This window comes from Cervus elaphus, chromosome 4 (genome assembly GCF_910594005.1).
Source record: "Cervus elaphus chromosome 4, mCerEla1.1, whole genome shotgun sequence".
In the NCBI taxonomy this organism is placed as follows: domain Eukaryota; kingdom Metazoa; phylum Chordata; class Mammalia; order Artiodactyla; family Cervidae; genus Cervus; species Cervus elaphus.
The window spans coordinates 24,597,966-24,619,533 of record NC_057818.1 but is presented as its reverse complement, the minus strand read 5'-3'; the positions used below and the strand labels follow the sequence as shown (position 1 = coordinate 24,619,533).

The 21,568-nt window shown below is 47.2% G+C and overlaps 1 long non-coding RNA gene across 1 annotated transcript in view; it reads left to right on the top strand.

Annotated features, from left to right (window-relative positions):
• The window catches only part of LOC122691721, a 58,810-nt gene that overhangs the window by 16,485 nt on the left and 20,757 nt on the right, over window positions 1–21,568 (top strand). The window contains exon 4 of the long non-coding RNA XR_006340489.1: window positions 2,898–2,962. This is a non-coding gene — a long non-coding RNA (uncharacterized LOC122691721). The remainder of the gene's footprint in view (window positions 1–2,897; window positions 2,963–21,568) is intronic.

Below are 21,568 nucleotides of genomic sequence, written 5' to 3'. Positions count from 1 at the left end.
CAGGAAGCAGGGCCACCAGTGCAGGCACGCAGGGTGGATGGGATGGGCGATGCAGATGGAGAAGAACGTAAGGCTCAGGGGATAATGAGATCTGGGGAGCGAGGAGACAGTCATTCCTCTTGATGACCCCAGGGCTTCCCCAGGGTGGAGCCTCTTGTCAATAGATGGGGAAGTAAGTGGGAAGGTGGTGGAGACAAGGAAGGAGTTCATTTTTAGATGCCTGCAGAACATGCCACCAGACACGTCCAGCCAGCTGTTGGACAGTGTGGGGCTTTGAGCAGGTTATTTAGCTCCTATTTCCCAAGAAACCAAAGCAGCAGGGTTGCCTTCCCTTTTTTCCGTCATCCATGAATTCACAGAGAGGTCAGCAAGGCCCTAGGGAAGCTGAAGCCAAAATAAAGAAAGAGCTCTGGTCTCCAATCACTCAGGAGAAGCCATCTAGGTACCAGGCACTCCTGTCTGAGACTACTGTGTGAGTAAGCAAGATAACTTCTGTTGTGTGGAGACACTCATGTTTTAGGGTTTATTGGTTAACAGCAGATACAATTAACTCGCCAATGTATGAAGCTTCTCTGTGGCTCACATCCTCTCTAGAAAGACTCAGCAGGCTAGGAAGCTCAGAACTGCCTCCAGAGGGACCCCTGGCTTCTAAGAGTGGCTTCTGCAGACGACACAGAAGCACATCTTCCTCCAGGGAGCCGGCTTCAGCCAGGGTGAGGAGAGCCCAGGCTGAGAAGGAATTTATCCCCCAGAGCTGGGGGCCTCTGAGCGAGGGGCTTCTCTTTGGGGATCTGTGCAACTGGGTTTGCAACTTTGTTCTGCAGAGACCCGGAAGTGGCTTGGGCCCTGGGGCTCCACAGATAATTGTTCCAACTTTAACAACAGGCTTTGGGATACAGTGAATGTCTGCAGAGGGCTTCCCAGATGGCGCTAGTGGTAAAGAACCCACCTGCCAATGCAGGAGACATAAGAGAAGAGGGTTCAATCCCTGGGTGGGGAAGATCCCCTGGAGGAGGGCATGGCAACCCAGCCCAGTATTCTTTTTTTTTTTTCCTAATTAATTAATTTAATTTGAGGATAATTACTTTACAATACTGTGATGGTTTTTGCCGTGCGTAACATGAATTGGCCACAGGGATACATATGTCCCCCGCCCCAGACCCAGTATTCTAGCCAGGAGAATCCCATGGACAGAGGGGCCTGGTGGGCTACGGCCCATAGGGTCACAAACAATCGGACACAACTGAAGCAACTTAGCATGCATGCATGCATGAGGGTCTGCAGAACTCTGTGGCAGGGAATTTATATCCAATTCCCTCACTTTCTTATTGTACATTGATTGAAGCAGTTCTTATTTAGCTCAAAGTCTGCAATACAGAGCATTTTTTAAAAAATAATCTTGTTTTTTTTGGGGGGGTATTTTTCCCCAAAATGAAGCCACTTTCCGTTGAGTAATTGAGACCCATCTTGCTTGTTTCCCCTCCAATGCTGGCCCCACCGCCACTCTCCCGGGAGCCCCAGAAGAACCAGTGGGGCAGCAGCCAGGGCTTCCCAAACCATGGCCTAATTCAGTGCTATTTGATATTCCTGCAAACCCAGGACCCACACGATGCACTGGGACAGTTTGTTTGGAGAACATATTTCCGCCCCTTTGTACTGCACGCCTGGGACCAAATGACATGCATGTCTTTTCTGCAAATCTGGAGTTTGCGAGCGAGCTGGAGGGAAGACAGCTTGAAACCACGTAGCCAGGCTAGTTTCTCTATCCATGAGATGGGCGCGTGGCTACATGGCCCCGCCACTTCAAAGGGTAGTTAAGAGATTGCCTGGGAAAATCTCCTTGTCAGGAATGCCAGCTTCAAGGAAGAGAAAAGCCTACGATTGTGATCTGAATGAATAGGGGTTTCTTTTCCCCCCATTACCAGCTCTCTGGAGGTGGCAGTTTGGGGCACTGATTGGCTCCATGATGTTATCAGGGCCTAAGGTCTAGCTCATCTTTCAATTTCCTCTTCATTCCTTGTTGACTTTGGATCTTGTGCAATTGCTTCCTAGTCTCCCAATGGCTGGTGACTCTCTCAAACTCACATCTGCATCCAAGGCAGAACGGAGTCAAGGCCAAGGCTTTATTTACTTATTTAAAATATGTATTTATTTATTTATCTGCCTGCCTGGGGCCTCAGTTGCATTCAAGTGGAATCCTGAAGGACAAGGAGGAGTGAGCTGGGGTGGTAATCCTTGGTGCACTCCCTCTGGATGCTGTAAGTGGGACTCTGATGGCCCACAACTGCCCTTTCTCCAAAGACTCATCAGCTGGAGGAGCCACTTCACCCAGAAATGCATATGAGATTCCATGTTCCCCTGCCCCTGTGATGGGGAAGACACCAGTCAATGACTGATGTGCAGGCACAAAAATCTAGACTCCTTGCTTTAAGAAGGAACAGCTCATACCATCACTCTCTAGAGCTCCCTGTGGATCAGGCTGAGGACTGACTTTTGCAGAATCCACAGCTTTGCCCAGTTTCTTCCCCTGCCTCTTCTTTCATCACTCTAAGGTTCTCCTGGGAATGAGTCCTCAAAAATCACTTGTATAAGTATCCCCACATCAGTCTGTTCCTAGGAGCTTATCCTGAGACATCAGATGGCCAACAGCTCCAGCGCCAAGGAACAGTTTATAGAAATCTTTTCAGTGACAAGAGAAAATAGGGGGAGGTCAGGAGAGCTGTAAGCCTCCATTCAGGGTGAGTGGCTGAGCCATGGAGTCAGGGCACAGGGTGATGCCCTAATGCTGCCATCCCCTGCTGAAAGGCCCAGAGTTTCTACCCCAGCTGTTCTCTGGACCTGGGTCTGGTGAGGTACCAGTTGTAACCAATTTGCTCCCTCTGTGTTATCTTTTCCAGGAGTACAAGCCAGCCCAGCTTTGAGAGATAGAGAGCAAGAAACCGATATCCAGGGGAAGCCAGAGGTATGCCTTGCTGGACTGTAATGCACTGAGTGTTTTGCAGGCCCTGTGGATCAATAGCAATGCATAATTGAGAGATGAAACACTGCCTGGTTACACAGCCATGAGCCTGAGAGATGCTGTGGGCCCTAGCCAGCCCCAGAGTCCTTCTGAGGCTTGCTGCCTGGTTTCAAGGCATCTCCCTCAATCCCTACCTTCTCCATACTCAGGTAGAACAGCCTCCATCTAGTGGAGGTGAAGCACATGCCAGATATGGGCAGTGTGGGATAGTGGTTAAAAATGCAGACTCCGGAGTCAGACTGTATCAGCTAGCCATTGCCACAATAATGCTGTGTAACAACAACAAAAAATGTTTTTGATAAAACCTCATGGCTTATAAAAATGGAAATTAATTTAGCTGATACCTCTCTTGGTAAGCTGAAACAGCACCACTGTTAGCTGGGTTTGCTGATGTATTTGTGGTTCATTCAGGAATTAGCTGATCTAGGCTGTGGAGCTGGAGTAGCTCTACTTTACCTAAAGATCTGTGAAATTTGTTCCACTTGTCTGTTTTCTTTCTTGGTCCAGTGAGCTAGCCAGAGAATGTTCTTACAAGCAAAGAAAATGGAAACACGAAACCTCTTATGGCCTAGACTTAAACTGGCACACTGTTACTTCTGTCTCATGATCTTGGCCTAAGAGAGTCACATGATTCAACCCAAAGGCAAGGATGGGGAAATACACTCCACCTTTTTTACTGAGAAGTACTGCAAAGTCATATGACCAAGGACAAAAAAAAAAAAAATAAGCACCAATAATGCAATTTATCCCAGACTGCTTCTTTGGAATTCTAGCTCTGCCACTTGCTAGCTACGTGAGATTGAGCAAGTCACTTAACTTCTCCGAGCCTCAGTTTTTCCATCTATAAAATAAAAATACTAACGGTAGCTTCCTTTGGGGTGGTTGGTAAATAATTGTTCTTAGCACCATAAAGTTCTGTAGTCAGGAGGAAACCATCCTTGGGGTAGAGCCAGTTCTGGGGTAGCAGAGAGGAGATAAGAAGGAATCTAATCCTTGAAATCATTGAACTGCTTGACTGAGTGACCAGAAGCTCCCTAACAGTAGATTTCTGTAAATGTATAAATTTTCTTACTGTTTAAACCAGGGTAGGTCACTTTTCCATTACTTGCAGCCAAAAGCTTCCCTTATGATGTAGATGTCTTAGTACATATGGATTGCTACAACAGAATACCATAGAATGGGAAGCTTATCGGCTTCCCTGGTGGTGCAGATGATAAAGAATCCACCTGCAGTGCCGGAGACCTGGGTTCAAGCCCTGGATTGGGAAGATGGCCTGGAAAAGGGAATGCCTACCCACTCCAGTATTCCTGGGCTTTTCTGGTGGCTCAGACAGTGAAGAATCTGCCTGCAATGCAGGAGCAACAGAAATTTATTTCTGACAGTTCTGGAGCCCAAGGAGTCCAAGATAAGGTGCCAGCAGGATCCAGGTCTGGTGAAGACCCTCTTCCTGGTTACAGACTGCCGGCTTCTCATCATGTCCTCATGCAGTGGATGTGGGGAGGAAGCTCTTACAGGTCTCTTTTACAAGGGCACTAATGCCATTCACGAGAGCTCCACCCTCATGACTAATCACCCCCTTAAAGCTCTGCCTTCTAATAGCTTGGGAGTTAGGTTTCAGTGTATGATTTGAGTGGGTGGGGAGGATACATTCGACCATAGCACTAGACCAGACTATTATTGTTTTACAATCTTTTTTCTTAATCCTTTATTCTTTTAGGAATGAATATCTCTTGAAATGAAATAATCAGCAATATTTTTAGTTTCACAAGTTTATTTTTCTTCCATTAAACTCAAGTTAAATATATTCAATAGCTTTTTTTAAGAAGTCTGAATGGTAGGAGCCCATTTGTATAATTTGTTTTTATCCATCTGTCCATCTTTCTATCAATCTACATATTGTTCATCATCATACATCTGAGTGAAACAGCAGGAGTAATATGCATTAGTGTGGAAATGGTGATTTCTTAGTAGTAAAATTTAGAATGATTTTCCTTTTTCTTTTCATTGTTCACCTTTTAAAATTTCTTGTTTCTTTTAAATGAACAGGAAACTTTTTATTTTAACTGAAACTAGAAGTTATTATATATTTTCTTTGTAATACCCAAGCTGCTGCTGAAGGCAGTGAAAGTGAAAATCGCTCAGTCGTCTCTGACTCTTTGCGATCCCGTGGACTATATAGTCCATGGAATTCTCCAAGCCAGAATACTGGAGTGGGTTGCCTTTCCCTTCTCCAGGGGATCTTCCCAACCCAGGGATCAAACCCAGGTCTCCCACATTGCAGGCAGATTCTTTACCAGCTAGGCCACAAGGGAAGCCCTAACAGCCATTAGCTGAGTGCCCAGTGTGATCTAGATGAGTCTCTTGCAAAGTAGACTAAAGGTTGCATAGCTCTAATCCAGCCTTCTTCCTCTTCCCTCCCTTCCGGCCAAGTTTACTTCCTCAAAGGTCTTTCATCACCATTATCTTATGGCCTCAAGACACACCTGTGAAATAGCAGGTCCCAAGTGTAATTGCTAACCCTATCTGACAGCAGGGTAAATTGTATCCAAAGAGGTTAAGTGGCTTGGCTAAAGCCCTCAGCCAGAATCCAGGTCTCCAGATTTCCAGCCTGGAGCCTCCCAAGTTAGGTCTATTAGGAAGTTTTTGATTCAAGCCTAAAGGTGCATCTTCACAGTTCAGGATTTGGCACATGGGTTCTTTGTCTTCTGCTGAAATCCCATTTGAGTTCAGCCTGATCTAAAACTGTCTAAATGAGACTTCCATTCTAATGCTCAGAGAGGCTTTTATGAATAACGATCAGCATTGGGGACATTTTTTTTTTTTAAGTTGCTAATATTAATTTTACAGAAATAAAATCTGATTGAATTCCTCCTGGCTTTCCCCATTAACTTAATGTTATGGACTTTTAACGGATGTTTTAATTAGACATTCCTAGTAATGGGAATAGGGCTCAATTTTCAAATGAGGGCCTAAGCTGCCAATATTCCCATTTGGACTTTTAATTAAGGTGAGAAAATATTAACCAATTACACCAGGTTATTGCCGGGGCTCTTTGTAGGATGGTGAGGGTCACAACAGAGCAGGCACTCAAGGACCTGAGGGTAAAGGAGGGTGAAAGTAGGGTTGGGACATCAAAGAAGGGCAAGCCAGTACCTTCGGAGAAGGGGATTCTGTGTCAGCTATTTCACCATGTGAAGATGCAGATGTGGAATCTGGCTCCAAGTACTTCCCTGCATTTCTCTCTGATTTTTTCTGAGGTTTGCGGAATACTCAGTTGGCAAATGTTATCAACTTGCTTTTGCTGTGTAACAAAACACCCCCAAATGTCATGGCTTTAAAAGCAACCTTTTATTATCTCACAATTCTGCATAACAGCAATTTGGACTGAGTTAACTGGGGATTTCTTCTGGTCTAGGCTGGATTTGGCTCATCCTGACCAGACTTGTTCATGTCTCTGTGGTCAACTAGTGGATCAGCTGGGGCTGGCTGGATGATGATGGTCTTGGTTGGGATAATGGGGGCCTCTCTCCTAGTAGGTGCTCATTCCCCGACAGGCTAGCCCAGATGGCAGGGTTTCAAGAGCTGCCAGAGCATAAGCTCCCATGCTCAAATGCTTTCCCAGTCTTTGCTTGAATCTCATGTGCCACTGTCTCATTTGGCCAAAGAAAGTCATGCAGAGAGGACAATCCAAGGATGAAGATTTTATAAGAAGCATAATTAAATTGGGACAATCCTGCAATTAACCCACCACAGCAGGTTAGGTGAAAAGCAGCTGAGACACTAAATCAGAAGTCCCAAATACAAGTGCCAGCAGAGCATGACACGAGAATGGATGAAGTAGGAGGCCCTGAGAGACCCTGGTGACCACACTCTGACTAAAGGGACTCTCCCCTGCTCAGCCCCAGTGATCATCATCAAGCAGGGACACAAGCCACCAGTGGCCGGAGAGTCTCTGTTCTCTACTGTAACCAGATGTCTATATTTTAGGAGACAGTCCTTCAGTTTTTGAAACTTGGAAAAAATTTTAAATGCTATACAGCTATTAGAGAAATGGGAAGAAAATTTAAACAGGAACTCTACAAAGGAGGACATCCAAATGGGCAATAAACATATGAAGTGGTGGTGGGTCTCATCAACCATCAAAGAAATACAAGTTAAACCCAGGATGAGGTATCGTTCACAGCATAATCTCAGATGCTGCTAGTTGGAGGGAAAGCTGGGACAAAAAGTTATTGAGAAGAGTTAAAGATATGCAAAGACTGTATGCAGAAATTCCACTCCCTGGCACATATTCAGAAGTGTGAGCCCCTATTCACCAGGTGATACGGTCAAGAATGAGCATGGCAGCATTGTACCAAAGAGAGCAACACTGGAAACAACCCAAATGTCCAACAATAATCGAACTGATAAATATATTGTTGTGTAGCAATACGATGGAGTACTATACAGCAGTGAACATGACCAAGATACCAAGATATGAAACAACATGGTTGAATCTCACAGATGTGATGCTGAGCAAAAGAAATAAGACACAAAAGAATGCATACTGTGGAGTCTCTTTCTAGAAAGTTCAAAAAAGTGTAAAACTAAATACTGTATTTACATAAGATAAAATAATTTTTAAAAGAGATAAAGCATCATGAAAAAGCCTAGACAGTGGTTATCTCTGGTGACAAAGGAAGGGTGGTGATTGGCGGAAGGCGTCTCGGGGGCTGTCAGTATTCTCTTTCCTGACGCGGGTGGTGGTTTCACAAGCTGGAAATCCCATTCTTGGAGCAGAGCAATTTTTCTGCTCCAAGTGGTCTTGCGTGGGGCCACTTGGTGTTATTCAGTGGGAGGCTGGGCTAGTTTGGAGGATCTAAGATGCCTTAAGTCACATTTTTTTTTTTTTGGAAAGACTGGGCTCATCTGGGCTCCTGTCCCTACCCCTGTGGTCTCTCCAGAAGAGTTGCTGGCATTCTCATATGGCTGCTTGGGGCTCCAAGAGTGAGCATACCCAAAGACAGGAGGTAGGAGCTGCTGGTCTTGGCAAGCTCAGGGCTGGAAACTAGCATTTCTACAGTGCTATCATCATTACAGCAGTCACAGTGCACCCAGGTCCAGGGAGAGGGAACGTGACCCCACCTCTTCATAGGACGATGTCAAAGAATCTTTGGCCACTTTTAATCTGCCATAATACAGCAGATTATTACATAATTATACACTATTATATAGCATATTATAGTATATTATGCATATAATATATGCATATATTATGCATATTATAGCATATTATACAGTATTATGTAGCAATAACACATTATTATTATTGCTATTATTATTGTGTATTAATTATTGTGGTGTTGGAACAGACTCTTGAGAGTCCCTTGGATTGCAAGGAGATCAAACCAGTCAATCCTAAAGGAAATCAGTCCTGAATATTCATTGGAAGGACTGATGTTGAAGCTGAAACTCCAATATTTTGGCCACCTGATGCAAAGAACTGACTCTTTGGAAAAGACCCTGATGTTAGGCAAGATTGAAGGCAGGAGGAGAAGGGGATGACAGAGGATGAGATGGTTGGATGGCATCACCAACTTGATGGACAGTAGTTTGAGCTAGCTCCGTGAGTTGGTGATGGACAGGGAAGCCTGATGTGCTGCAATCCATGGGGTCGCAAAGAGTTGGACACAACTGAGCGACTGAATGGACTGAATTATGATGATTATCCCCGTGTTAGAAGTTTGAGGAAGCAGCACCAGAACCAAGGTTTTCCTATTGCTCTTGTTGAAGAAGCAGCCTTGAAAACTGGCTTCCTTCTTCATCTGCGGTGGGAGTCCTGATTCCTACCTTGTGACTATCCCTCCTTGTGACTATCAGACGGAGGGAGATGAGCAGGTTTTTGGCAGACTTGTGACCCAGAGGCTGTAGGCCTTTTCTCTTCCCCGTTCCCTGGGCCCACACTTCCAGAGCTACCTTCTCCTCCCCCATCCCCACACCCCAGAGTTGGGGGCCCTGCCCTGCCCCAACTCTGTCTCCAGGGAAACAGAGTGTGAGTCCCTTGATGAGCCTGCCAAGAGGAGGCTGTGTGTGACTGGGCATCACATCCGTTCCCTATCCACACCAGGATTTGCCTCTCCACTTCCTATTTTATTTGTCAAAAGATTTTAATAGAGTGGTAGATTAATACAGAGGTGACAGGCCTGCCCTTTGGAGCTGAGCTATCAGGGTTCAAATTGTAGTTCAGCCATTTACTGACTGTGTGGCCTTGAGTAGGTCATTTAATGTCTCAATGCCTCACTCTGCTTGTCTGTCCAACGGGGATACTAATGATTATATATCCCTGGTGTGGGGCAAATATGAGGATGAAGTGAGCTATGGTAAAAAAGCACCAAGAACAGTACCTGCTCATAGTAAGGACTAGGTAAATGTTTACCCTTATTTTTATTATTGCAAAGGGAAAAAGTACCTAGTAAGAATTATCTAGAAGAGCATATGGTGAAAAGTCAGTCTGCCCACAATTGTGTATTTTCTGCAGTTCTCCCCAGAGGCAACCTCTACCAGTAGTTTCTCAGATACACTGCTAGAAATGTTCATCCCAGTGTGTGTGTGTGTGTATGTGTATATTTTTTAAATCATATATATATATATATGCATATACCACACACACATGCACATACATAAACACACATATATTATGCTGCAGAATACTGAACACTTTTTAGACAGTTGTTTACACTTTGTTTTCTTTTCTTAACTCGGAATCAAGAAGATGTTTACCAGCACTCTTCACTCAAGGATTAGAGCTCTAATGGTAGGAGTTCAGGATAGATAGCCTTGGTTCAGTCTTTACCCTTCTTTACCCTAAGGAAGGTACAAAATCCATGAGGAAAAAATCCTTTAGGAGGTACTCCCCAATGTACCAGTTAGGTAGTTCCTGACCCTGCTTATGGCTTTTAAAAGTTTTGTCTCAAGTTGACTGTGTAACCTTGGAAAGTCCCTTCTCTCTGGCCTCAGTTTTCCCATCTGTTAAATGGGTGCTGGACAGGTTAGCTCCAAACCCCTCTGGAGCAGGACATTCCAGGGTTTTAAGGGTACAAGAAGCCTCTGCTCTAGCCAGGACCCAGGGACTTTCAGGCGTCAGCCCTTTTCTGCAGCCAGAGAGTTGCCTGGCCTCGCTTCACACAGCCTCTGTGAAGGGGCTGGGGACGTGTGTCACTGAGGCGGGGAGAGTCGGGTAATGAGGCCAGAGCGGGAAGAAGGCAAATGTCCTGGGACCGCCTGAACCGAACCCAGGGCACCCGGAGACGCCAGGCGGGCGGCTTCGGTTTGTGTTGGATGCCTCACAGCCCGCCCGTGGTAACCGAACCGGCTTTTGTTTGTTTGTCTAAATAGGAAGACAGAGGCTTGGGGCTGCCTGGGATGGCTCCACAAACAGCCCCGCGGCCAGAGTGGGCGGCCGGGGGCTGAGCTGGGCAGCCAGAGGCCTCTGGGACTGAGGCGGGGAGGGTGCCTGGAGGCCAGGCCAACCAAGCCCCCGAGGGGAGAGTGTGACAGGCAGACAGGACCTGGAGAAGCAGGGTGGTCATGCTGCACTCCGCTCGGAGAAGAGGAGGACAGGACAGGAGACTCTGGACTAGCCCAGAGCTAGTGCTAGGCTGTGTTAGGCTGCCCTCCCTCCACCCTGGCTTTGCTCTGCAGCCTCTGACCTCATCCCCGGGGATGTAGACGGGGGGCCCAATGTCTGTGGCTTGCCTCCTCCCTGCCCGTCAAACACAAGTCAGTGTCAAATGGTCCATTGATCCCTCCCTTCTATTGCGGAGGGAGTGGTGGCTGGTTAATTAGGGCCTCCCCTGGTCAGCAGAGGGAGCGGAGGGGACCAGCTCACTCTGAGGCCAGGAGAGCTGGACAGCTATCCATGGGCCTCCTTGACCCTCGGGTCCCCGAGGCCTTACTTCCTCTCTATCTCAGGGTGGCCAGGCTCTGGATGGTGGTGATGGGGATGAGCGATAGTCCCAGATTCAGAATTAGAGGAATGTTTGTGTTTTTGTGTGTGTGAAAGAGAAGGAAATACTGATCTAGATTATACAGATTTGGTACAGGTACAGAGCTAAATGGGCTTACCCAGTGACTCAGCAGTAAAGAATCCACCTGCAATGCAGGAGACACAGGTTCAATCCCTGGGTCAGGAAGATCCCCTGGAGGAGGGCAAGGCAAGCCACTCCAGTATTCTTGCCTGGAGAATCCCATGGACAGAGGAGCTGGCAGACTATAGTCCATAGGGTTGCAAAGAGTCAGACATGACTGAAGTGACTGAGCATACACACATGTACACATAGAACTTTTGAAGGTGCCATTTTTATAGCTCAAATATGGTCCAATACTGTCAATTTCACGTGGTTCAACTTAACAGTTGTAGTGATAGGATATATAACACAGACATACAGATGTATACACATATACACAGATATATAAATATGTTGCTGTTGTTTAGTTGTTAAGTTGTGTCTGACTCTTTTGCAGGAGAGGGGAAATTACTTAAAGGAAATTGGGGTGCTCTTTCCAGCAGGAGGGTTCAAGGAAGCTGGGTGGTCAAAAAAAACTCATGTCCACCACACACTTGGAATATAATCACACAAATACATTTTCCTTGAAATAATATGGTCAAAACGTCAGGGAGCTTGGAGAGGCCCAGATATTAACCACCTACCCAAATGTCAGCTTTATAGAGATTTTATAATTTAACAGTTTTACAAGCTATATCTGATGATTTCTCCCACAGGTGGTTTTTCCTCTTATGTCCTTACTCAACTACTCCTCCCAAGCCCCACCACATGGGCCACCCCCAAATATCCAATTTCCCAACAGGCATGTTTCCTCTAGAAAGAATCAAGGTGACTTCAGACCCTGACAAGGAAGAAGGCTCAGGACAGAGACCCTGGGGCTCAAAGGTTTTGAAAAGGAAAATGGCGTCAAATCTCATCTGTCACCAAACAGGTGATCAGTGCAACTATGGGAGGCTCAGGATCTAGTTCTGCCTCTTTTCTTTCACTGATCTCCACTGGGCCCACCTGCAAGGAAGAGCTCTGATCTCAGTAACAGACCCTTCTCAGTCCCAATGCCCCATCTCCTGAAGTCAGCACCCTGATTTCCTGTTAGAGACTCACCCGTCTCCCTCAGAGGCATTGTTTGTGTGGGATGACAAACTCCTGAGCGATACTATGCTGTGTGGAAGCCACAGGCCAAGTTCAGTCCTTTCCTCTCCCTTCTGCTCCTGGTGGTCAGTGTAGGATCTAGGTGTGACCAGCCAGGTGCTCTCACGGGGACTTCATGGAAACAGTGACACAAGGCTGAAGACATGGATGGCTCGCATCTTGACCAGGTCATTCCTACTGTGACCCCATAGTTGTGCTGGCCTTGCCCAGGCTCCCCTACTATATCTCAAGCTGGGGATTCCTTCATGTTCTGCCCATGAATTTCCTAATGCTAATTGCTTTCTGTTGCTTACAAACCAAGGACCTAAACCAATCAGTGCTCTAAGGACCCTTTCAGTTCTGAAGTTGTGTGATAGAATGACCCTGACAGAGACCACTCTGGAACACAGAAAACTCACTTTCTCCTCCTTCCAGGTAGCACCACCAGGTTGATTTCCCAGCCTCCCTTGCAGTTAGGAGGGACCACGTGACTTAAGTTCTGGCCAATGGGATGTGAGCATCCTGTGATGTGCGTCACTTCCTGGCCCCGCCCACAAAACCTCAGTGCAATTTTCCACCCGGAGGACTCACGGGTGTTAAGAGACTGGCAGGGCCGCAAGATGGAAGGACCTCGTCCTCAGTCTGTGCCACTGTTTTGGCTTCACACGGGTGACAAATGGAGTGTCATGGTTTCAAGCCATAGAGACTTTGAGGTGGTGGTGTGAGCCCTAAGCATACATACAGTAATGTTCCAGGTAAACGGTGCCTTCAGGTTACCAATGGAGATACCTGGCAAAGGCAGGAAGTGACCACTAGCTGCTGCATCCCTTGTCGGCCAAAGTGGCAAGCTCCCCTGGACCGGGGGCCAGGCCACATCTCCTGTTACACAGAAGTGGCTTGATTCGGGAGAGGCAGCGTGAGGTGGATCATGGGGCTGCTCCTTTATGGCTCCGTCAAGTATAATCTCCAGTTACATGGAGAGTGAATTTCCATCCAGGGACCCAGGGATTTCGAAGTGACTTTCGGATGATCTGGAGCCTTCCCCTCTGAGTTCACTGGGTTGGGCTTCTTTTCCCAGAGAACTCTGGGAAGATCCTTCCCCGAGTAGAGAAGCAGATGTTGATTTGCATATATGCATGTTTCTGGCCTCTGATGAGATTAGGAGGTGCATATTTAATCAAAGCCTCCAGCGAGGCTGGGCCCTGGGAGGCAGACTCAAGGGGGGAGAGGAAATGTCACAGCAAAGAGGGTGTGGGCCTGGGAGAAAGCGATTCTCAGAGCTGAGCCTTGTTTATAAAATCAGAGAGGGTCTGGAGGGACTCTGTGGCTGGCAAACAGGACTGATGATGGAGGCAGTCTTGGAAGTGAGGTCACGTGCCCCAGCCCCTGTATAAACTGCCTGTAAACTTTTGAGGCTCAGTTGACCCTATAAAATGGAGAGTTGGGGTGATGCCGCTGGACCCACTAACCAAGGGGCCACAGATCCAAGTCCAGGGGTCAAGGGTTCTATCTTAGGGGGAAATGCCCTTTTCCCACCAGGATGTACAGCTTAGCTAGAGGCCCGTCTGGGGTTGGCATGGCCCTTTTGGTAAACAGGGATGCCTTGCTTGTTTTGGAGGAGGAGGTTTAGAAATGATCCTAGGGTGAAATCTGTGCTCCTTGAGGTGTCTAATTCTGAAAGTGGAATACCCTGAAGTCTTTATAAAGGATGAACTACATCTACATGTGTTCTTTGAACACATGAAGTATTTTGCCCCCTCAGAACCTTTGCATTGGCTAGTTCCCTCTGCCTGAAATGCTAGTGCCTTGTCATTTACTCCTCAATTCCATTCCTGCAGAAATTCCTGCAGAAATGTTACCTTTTTGAGTAGAGGTAACATCTGAGAAGGAAACCTGACCATCCTGGCTTCCCACACCATCCTGGTTTCAATTCTTCTCTGTGACTCTAGCCCCTATCCCAGGATTTCTTAGTTTTCGAACTGTTGATACTTTGCACTGGAGAGTTCTTCACTGGGGGAGGCTGTCCTTTGCATTTTAGAATGCATTTAGAATGTTTAGCAGCATTTCTTGGGTCTACTTATTAGACCCAGGAGCATCCACCTTCCAAAGGTTATGACTCCAAACATGCCTCCAAACATCATCAAATGTGTTCTGGGGGCAAAGTCTTCCCAGTTGAGAACCCTTAGTCTAACCTGTTTTCTTTTTCTTTGTAGGACTTGGCACTACCTGAAGTATATTTTATGTCTGTTTATCATCCATTTCTGCCACTAGAATGTGAGGTCTTCTTGAGCAAGGACCTGGTCTTGCCTTGTTCACCAGGGTGGCCCCAGTCTTAGAGTAGCACCTCACATGTCAAGGAGCCCAATGATTGCTTGTTGAATAAATAAGTGAGTGAGGGGGAAAAAAAAAGCACCTTCAGCGAGAGGGTGTGGTAGGATGCCTTTCATGTCTGTGTGCACACGTATAACAAGATGCAGAGAGCTGTGTTCTCATGGCAGCTAGTGCAAAAAGCCTTCCAGGGAGAGGCCAGTTTCTACCTGAATGACATCATTCTTTGCAAATCCGCTTTGAGCAAAACGCCCCTGTGACTTCTCAAGGTCAGCTCTCACCTGGGCTTGAAATTGCTCTGCAGGAGACCAATACAGGACCCTCTGCTGGTTCTGACCACATTCATAATAAAAACTACTGTGTGTGGACTGAAATGCAGAGATTCTGCAGGACCTCCATCCCACACCTCTCTGTCCCTCTTCTTTATTCTCCCCTTTGTGAACTCTGCCCCTGTCACACTGGCTACCTTGGTATTCCTGGAACACAGCATTCATATGTTGCCTCAGGGCCTTTGCACTTGCCACGGCCTCTCCTGGGAACACTCTTAAACTTCTTATGTGGATTATTTTAGTGGCTTGCATCCTTCCCAACTCCTTGAAATGTCTTCTCCAAAGTTGCCTCTTCCAGGAGTCCTTTCCTGATTGCCTTATTTACTGAATGCTATGTTCACTGTCTTCCCCAAGAGAGTGTCAGCTCCTCCAGGCAGGCAAACTTGGTGGTTTCATTCTCTGTTGCATCCCCAGCGCTTAGATTATTCCTTGGTATGTTCTTGGTCACATGTGCATGTGCACAGGTGTGACTTATTTAACACATCGGGGTGAAAAAAATGACTGGCACACAGGTGGCTATTAAGACTGGGTTCCCCAAGTCAGACCCTGAGCTGGAGTCAGGTGAAAGTGATGCCTCAGGAAGCATTTCTGGAAACAGTCCACAGGGAGTGGGGAAGTGGGACAGGGAAAGGAAGGAAGCCGAGAGAAGATGTGTATCAACAAAGTCGTAGAGAGGGGACCTGGAGCTGGAGATAGCGTGTCATTCATTTGCGTTGTCCTGCTTAAGGGTGGAGGGGATCAAAGCCTTTACAACCCACATCCACCACGGTGCTCTAGAAGGATGTCAATGTCCAGGCACTTCTGGCTTTCTGTGCATGCAGGTAAAGTGTGTTTCAGCAACTTGAGGGCTGAAAAAAAAAAAAAAAGCCTCGATTGCAATTGGAGCACTCCTGTAGCTAAAGAAATGACCTCGGAACTTCCCTGGTGATCCGGCTAAGAATTTGCATCCCAATGCAGTGGACACGGGTTCAATCCCTAGTCTGGGAACTAAGATCCCACATGCAAATAAGCCCATGTATCACAACTACTGAAACTGCACATCACAACAATAGATCCCACATGATGCCAAGAAGATCCTGGTGCAGCCAAATGAATAAAGAAATATTTAGAAATTAAAAAAAGAAACATTTAAAAACTTACATAAAAAAGACCTCATTTCATGCGACCACACCTTTGTCCCTTGCAACCCACAATTCATTTTATAGGGGACTTGGACCTGCCTGCAGAGTGTGACCTGGGCTCAATGAGTGGGCATGTACCATGAACCCACATCCCCGCTCCCTGAGGTTCAGGCAGAGTTGCTCCAGCTCTCGGCCAGCTTGTCTGCTTTGCATCCTGAGGTTGAGTCTGCAGAGACCCTGTTACGGGAACAGACCTCATTTTCATCTGCTTCCTCTGCTGCAACTCCAGTATATTTCTGCCTTCTCACCACCTTCCCCCACCTCCTCCACTCCTCACCTTTATAGAGGCTGTGCTTGGAATGTCCTCTTTGCCACTTTCTACCTTGAAATACATTTTCCTTCCCTCCTTTCTTTTCTTCTTTCCTTCCTTCCTTCTTTCGTTTCTTCCTATCAAACATCACTTCTGAAGTGAGTGAACCCACTCTGCCCCCAGCTTCCATCCTATGGGACTACTACTCTTGTTGGTTTTCCTGTTTGGGTGGCAGCAGGGGCTCTGTCTCTCTGTACCCCCAGTGCCTGCTAGATGCCTGGCTTCTAGGACATGCATGGCACATGCTTAATGAATGAACCCACCACCCAATGACCAAAAATGACAAGTGGAAGGAGAGACGCCACTTAAACCTGAGCCCTTCTCCAAGGCACCTTCTCCCACCCCATGTGGACCTGGGGTCGAGCATTCAGAGGCTCCTCTGGCCTTTGAGGTAGCCACTGGGGACCCTTTTTCAGAGCCTGTCCTCCCTGGCACCCGTTTTCTGTTCTATTCCCCTCACCCCAGGTTCCCCCCTCCCCGACTTCCTCTTCCTCCCAGGGATCTGCCCTGGCCTTCCTCCCATCCCTAGGTCCTCAGTGACCTCCCCTACTTGATTTCCTGTGTCAGAAACTTTTGGAACCAGATCAGACTCCAGTGCCCCAAGAGTTAACCACCTCAAACGCGGTGCACACTGTTTACTGTCAAATGGATTTCTTGGGCCAGCCAGAGTGCTGGGGAGCCCGAGGCCGAGCTGGGTCGAGTAGAGGTTTATTTTTCTGCTGACTACTGTCTCCCAGTCGAGTATCTTTCCCAGGACAAATCTTCGGCCCCGTTTTCCCTGGCTCGCTCTCTCCCGGTATAAAAACAACTTTATCTCTAAAGAGCAAATAACACCCAGCGCTCATAACAGATGCCAAGAACTATTGCTGTTTTGATTTTTGAAAATAAAAATTCAACTGTGTTCAATAAAATTCAGAAGCCGCTTCCCTCTGTGGAAATTAAAGGAATCCAAGACGCTGGAGAAGCCACCGACCTTCCTAATTAAAGCTGCTGCAACGGCGGGAATCCGCTTCCTACAACCAGCTCGCTCTTGCTGAGCAGAGAACAAAGCCGACCCCCATCAATATTTCATTCTCTCTTTTCTTCCGCGATAACAATGCTGTGTGTTCTGAGTGCACCCCCCAAAAAAGACATGCAGAGCTATGTTAATTAGGGTTTAAATAATTGACGCCCCAGATCTCACTGTGTTTCCGGAAGTGTGCACGATGGGTTGTTGGCTCAGCTTATAATTGCATCTGTTTGCAGTCACAGCCTGTCTTTCTGTCTGTCTGTCCAATTTGGCAGGTACACTTAGGGAATGACTAGTAGTCCCAGTTTCGAGAAACTGCTTCCGTCCTGAAGTTCTGTGTGGTTTTTTGCTTTGGGTTGTAGATGAGAGACTTGGGGTCTCGGAGGAGGAGGGGAGCTCTGCACTCTCTCTTCTCTGGGCCAGTAGCCAGGCCACCCCCCGACCCTCCCCAGGCCTCTGACCCCAATCTGGGCACCCACTCTGGATGCCTGACATGCAGGAAAGTCATAGCAAACAGTCTTTCAGTGAAGGAAGGAAAGAAGGAGGGAAGGGAGGGAGGGAGGGTGAAAAGAAAGGGAGGATAAAGAGAAAGAGGAAGAAAGTATAAATGGATACATGGATAGGTGGATGGGTGGGAGCATGGATGGGTGGGTGAATGGAAGGATGCATGGATGGGTGAGTGAATGGATGGATGAGCTTTTCCTGTGGACCCATAATGATTATCTCTCCTCCTAGTTGGGAAATTTAAAACAGGGTAGGCAGTCTATCTGTCGGTCCTTATGGGCAGACAGCAACTTAATATCTTGTTCTATAAACTTGATGAAAGGAGCTGTGGTATGGTGGTTAAGAGCATGAACTCTGGGTCAGATTATCAAGGTTTGAATGTTCTTGCTTCTCTGTGTATCAGTTCCCTCATCTGTAAAATGAGGATAATAATAGTACCTACTTCATGGGGTTAGCTGTGTTTATGTCAAGCATTTATAAACTCCTATCCTAATTGTTCATTACAAAGGGTTGAATTCTAGGCAGTGCAGCAAAGCAAACAGGATAGAGGAGAGACTTCTAGGGGGACTTCAGGGGCTTCAGTACACAAAGGCATAAAGACAACCAAGGGATAGAGCTTCGGGGGGTGGAGAGAGAACTGAGGCTGCTAGCTGCTGTGCTGGAGACATGTCTGTTGCGGCTGTTGTTACTGGTTAGTTGCTCAGTCGTGCCTGACTCTTTGCCACCCCATGAATTGTAGCCCGCCAGGCTCCTCTGTCCATGGAATTCTCCAGACAAGAATACTGGAGTGGGTTGTTATTTCCTTCTCTAGGGGATCTTCCCGATCCAGGGATCAAACCCGCGTCTTCTTCATTGCAGGCAGATTCTTTGCCTCTGAGCCACCTGATATTTAGCAAGGCTCTTTTGACTGCCCGGAAGGACTGGCAGTGGCCCGCTTCATGGATGGCTATTCTTTGTGGGGCTCAGCACTCATTCCCTCTTCTTTGGGTAACTGTTCTCTTTTGAAGACATGCCCAATGCTACCCATCTCTATGTGGTCCTTGTTGGGTTAACACAAATCTCAAGCCGAGTCCCATGACCCCAGATGGGAACTAAAGGGGGAAAGTTTCTTTCTGTGCACTGAGGTTCCGAAACCGCCACTGACTGTCACCTTGTCATCCCCGGGGAGAGCGTTCCAGAGAGTGGGGCTGGAACAGCGTACAGCAGGGCTGAGACAGAAAGGCCCTGTTCTTAATTGCGTTCCACTCTCCCGAAGCTCAGACTTTTCTCGCACTACTGAAGACGTGCCCACTTGCCTTCCTTTCGCCTGCCCAGCCCTGGCTCTGGCCAAGCCTCCCTGGGTCCATCTCACACATCTGCTGGGACCAGTGTGACTATTCTCCAGGAATGTGGCCTTCCTTGGCCCCTTGAAATGTCCATTAAACATTCATCTTTGGGCCAGAGCAGCAGACGGAGGATAAGGAAACACGGTACCTGGGTCTGAGATGTGCAATAGCCACTCTTCCCTCTCCTGGGCTGGCAGCTGTCTCCTAACTGGTCTCATGGCCTCAGCATTGCCCCCTTCAATCTCCCCCCTACCCAGGGGCCAGGAGGTCTCCTGAAGGTTCAGTCTGAGCATGTAATTTCCTCCAGGATGAAGTCCCAATGTCTGGGTATGACCTCTGAAGCCCCTCCCATTAGGCTTTGCTATGCCCTCTTTTCACTTCCTTCTCTTCTCCTTTTTTTAAAATTTTTATTGGAGTATAGTTGCCTTACAATGTTGTGTCTACTGTACCGCTAAGTGAGTCCACTATGCATGTACATATATTCCCTATTTTTGGATTTCCTTCCCATTTAGGTCACCACGGAGCACTGAATAGAGTTCCCTGTGCTATACAGCAGGTTCTCATTAGTTATCTATTTTACACATAATATCAATAGTGTATATGTGTCAACTCCAATCTCCCAATTCATCCCACCTCCCTTTTCCCCTTGGTATCCACACCTTTGTTCTCTACATCTGTGTCTCTATTTTTGCTTTGTAAATAAAATCAGCTATACCTTTTTCTCTTTTTCCCGATTCCACATGTATGCATTAATATTTATTTTTCTCTTTCTGACTTACTTCACTTGGTATGACAGTCTCTAGGTCCATCCATGTCTCTACAGATGACTCAATTTCATTCCTCTTTATGGAATGGATAAAGACTATGTGGTACATACATACAATGGAATATTACCTCTTCTTAGTCTACTGGCTACCAGCCGAAATGCTGAACTCCGGCCTTTGGACTTACTGCTCCATGCATCTGAAATCCATTTCTCCTCCCCTTCCCTTCTTTCTTCCCATCTCCTCCTCCCCTTCCTCCTCCCTCTCCCCTCCCCTTGCCCCACCCCGGAACCTTCCTGACTCCTCCATGACTCCTTGGCCAGGTCTCCACTGGAATACCCCCAGCCTCCTGGTTCATCCCTGTGCTGGCCCCACACCTTCTAGGCTGGAGTTATCTGTCACCCCCACCAGACTCTGAGAACCACAAGAGCCATGTATTAATTTTCTATCACCGCTTTAAAAGTTACCATAAACTCAGCAGCTTACACTTGTTACCTCATTGTTGCCCTGGGTCAGGAGACCCGGCATGGCCTAGCGGGTCCTCTGCCCAGGGTCTCACAAGTCTGCATTCAAGATGTCAGGCAAGTTCCATGATGCTGTGATTGTTGGCGGGACTCAGATGCTTGAAGCTGCGGCTCTGAAGTCCTTTCTCACTGGCTGTCAGCTAGGGCTTGGGGGGTGCTCGGGAGATGCTCTCAGCTTCAAGAGGTCACCTATAGCTCCTTGTCACATGGCCTTTTGGTACCCCTTCCCAACCCTGGCCGCTTACTTCTTCAAAGCTGGAGGAGAAATCCTTCCTCTTCAAGAAGGGCCCAGTTGGGACCTACCTGGTGATCCAGCAGCTAAGACTCTGAGCTTCCAATGCAGGGATCCCTAGTTCAAGCCAACATATAGTGGCGCTGGTGGTCAAGAACCCACCTGCCAATGCAGGAGACACAGGTTCGATCCCCGGGTCAGGAAGATCGCCTGGAGGAGGGCATGGCAACCCACTCCAGTATTCTTGCCTGAAAAGCCCCATGGCCAAGAGGAGCCTGGCGTGCTACAGTCCATAGGGTCACAAACAGTTGGACATGGCTGAAGCAACTGAGCACACACACAGACACACACACTCATATATATATATATATACTTTATATATAAAATATATATACTATTAATTAAAAGAAGAGCCCAGTCACTCTTTTAAAGACTTTTCACCTGATTCAGTCAGGTCTGCCCAGGATAATCTCCCTTTTGATTAACTCAAAATTAACTAAAATCCACTGATTTGAGACTTTAATTATATCTGAAAAAAAAAAAAATTCCTTTCACCTTCCCTGTAGAGTGTAACCCAATCACGGAGTGAAATCCCATTGTATTCTCAAGGCTGTACATACTCCAGGGGCAGTTTTTGCAGACCACATGTTCGCAGGGGGCAGGAATCCTGGCCGTCATCCTAGAATTCTGTCTCCTACATGGGGGAACTTGGCTCCCTTATCAACACCATGTGTCTAGGCCCTGGCACATGGCAGGTGCCCATAACCCTCTTTGAGCATATGAATGAATGAATGAATCAAATGGCTGTGAGGCTCAGACCTTCCTTTTTGGAAAAGGGGTTGGGGTACAGATTAGCCTGGAAGATGACCC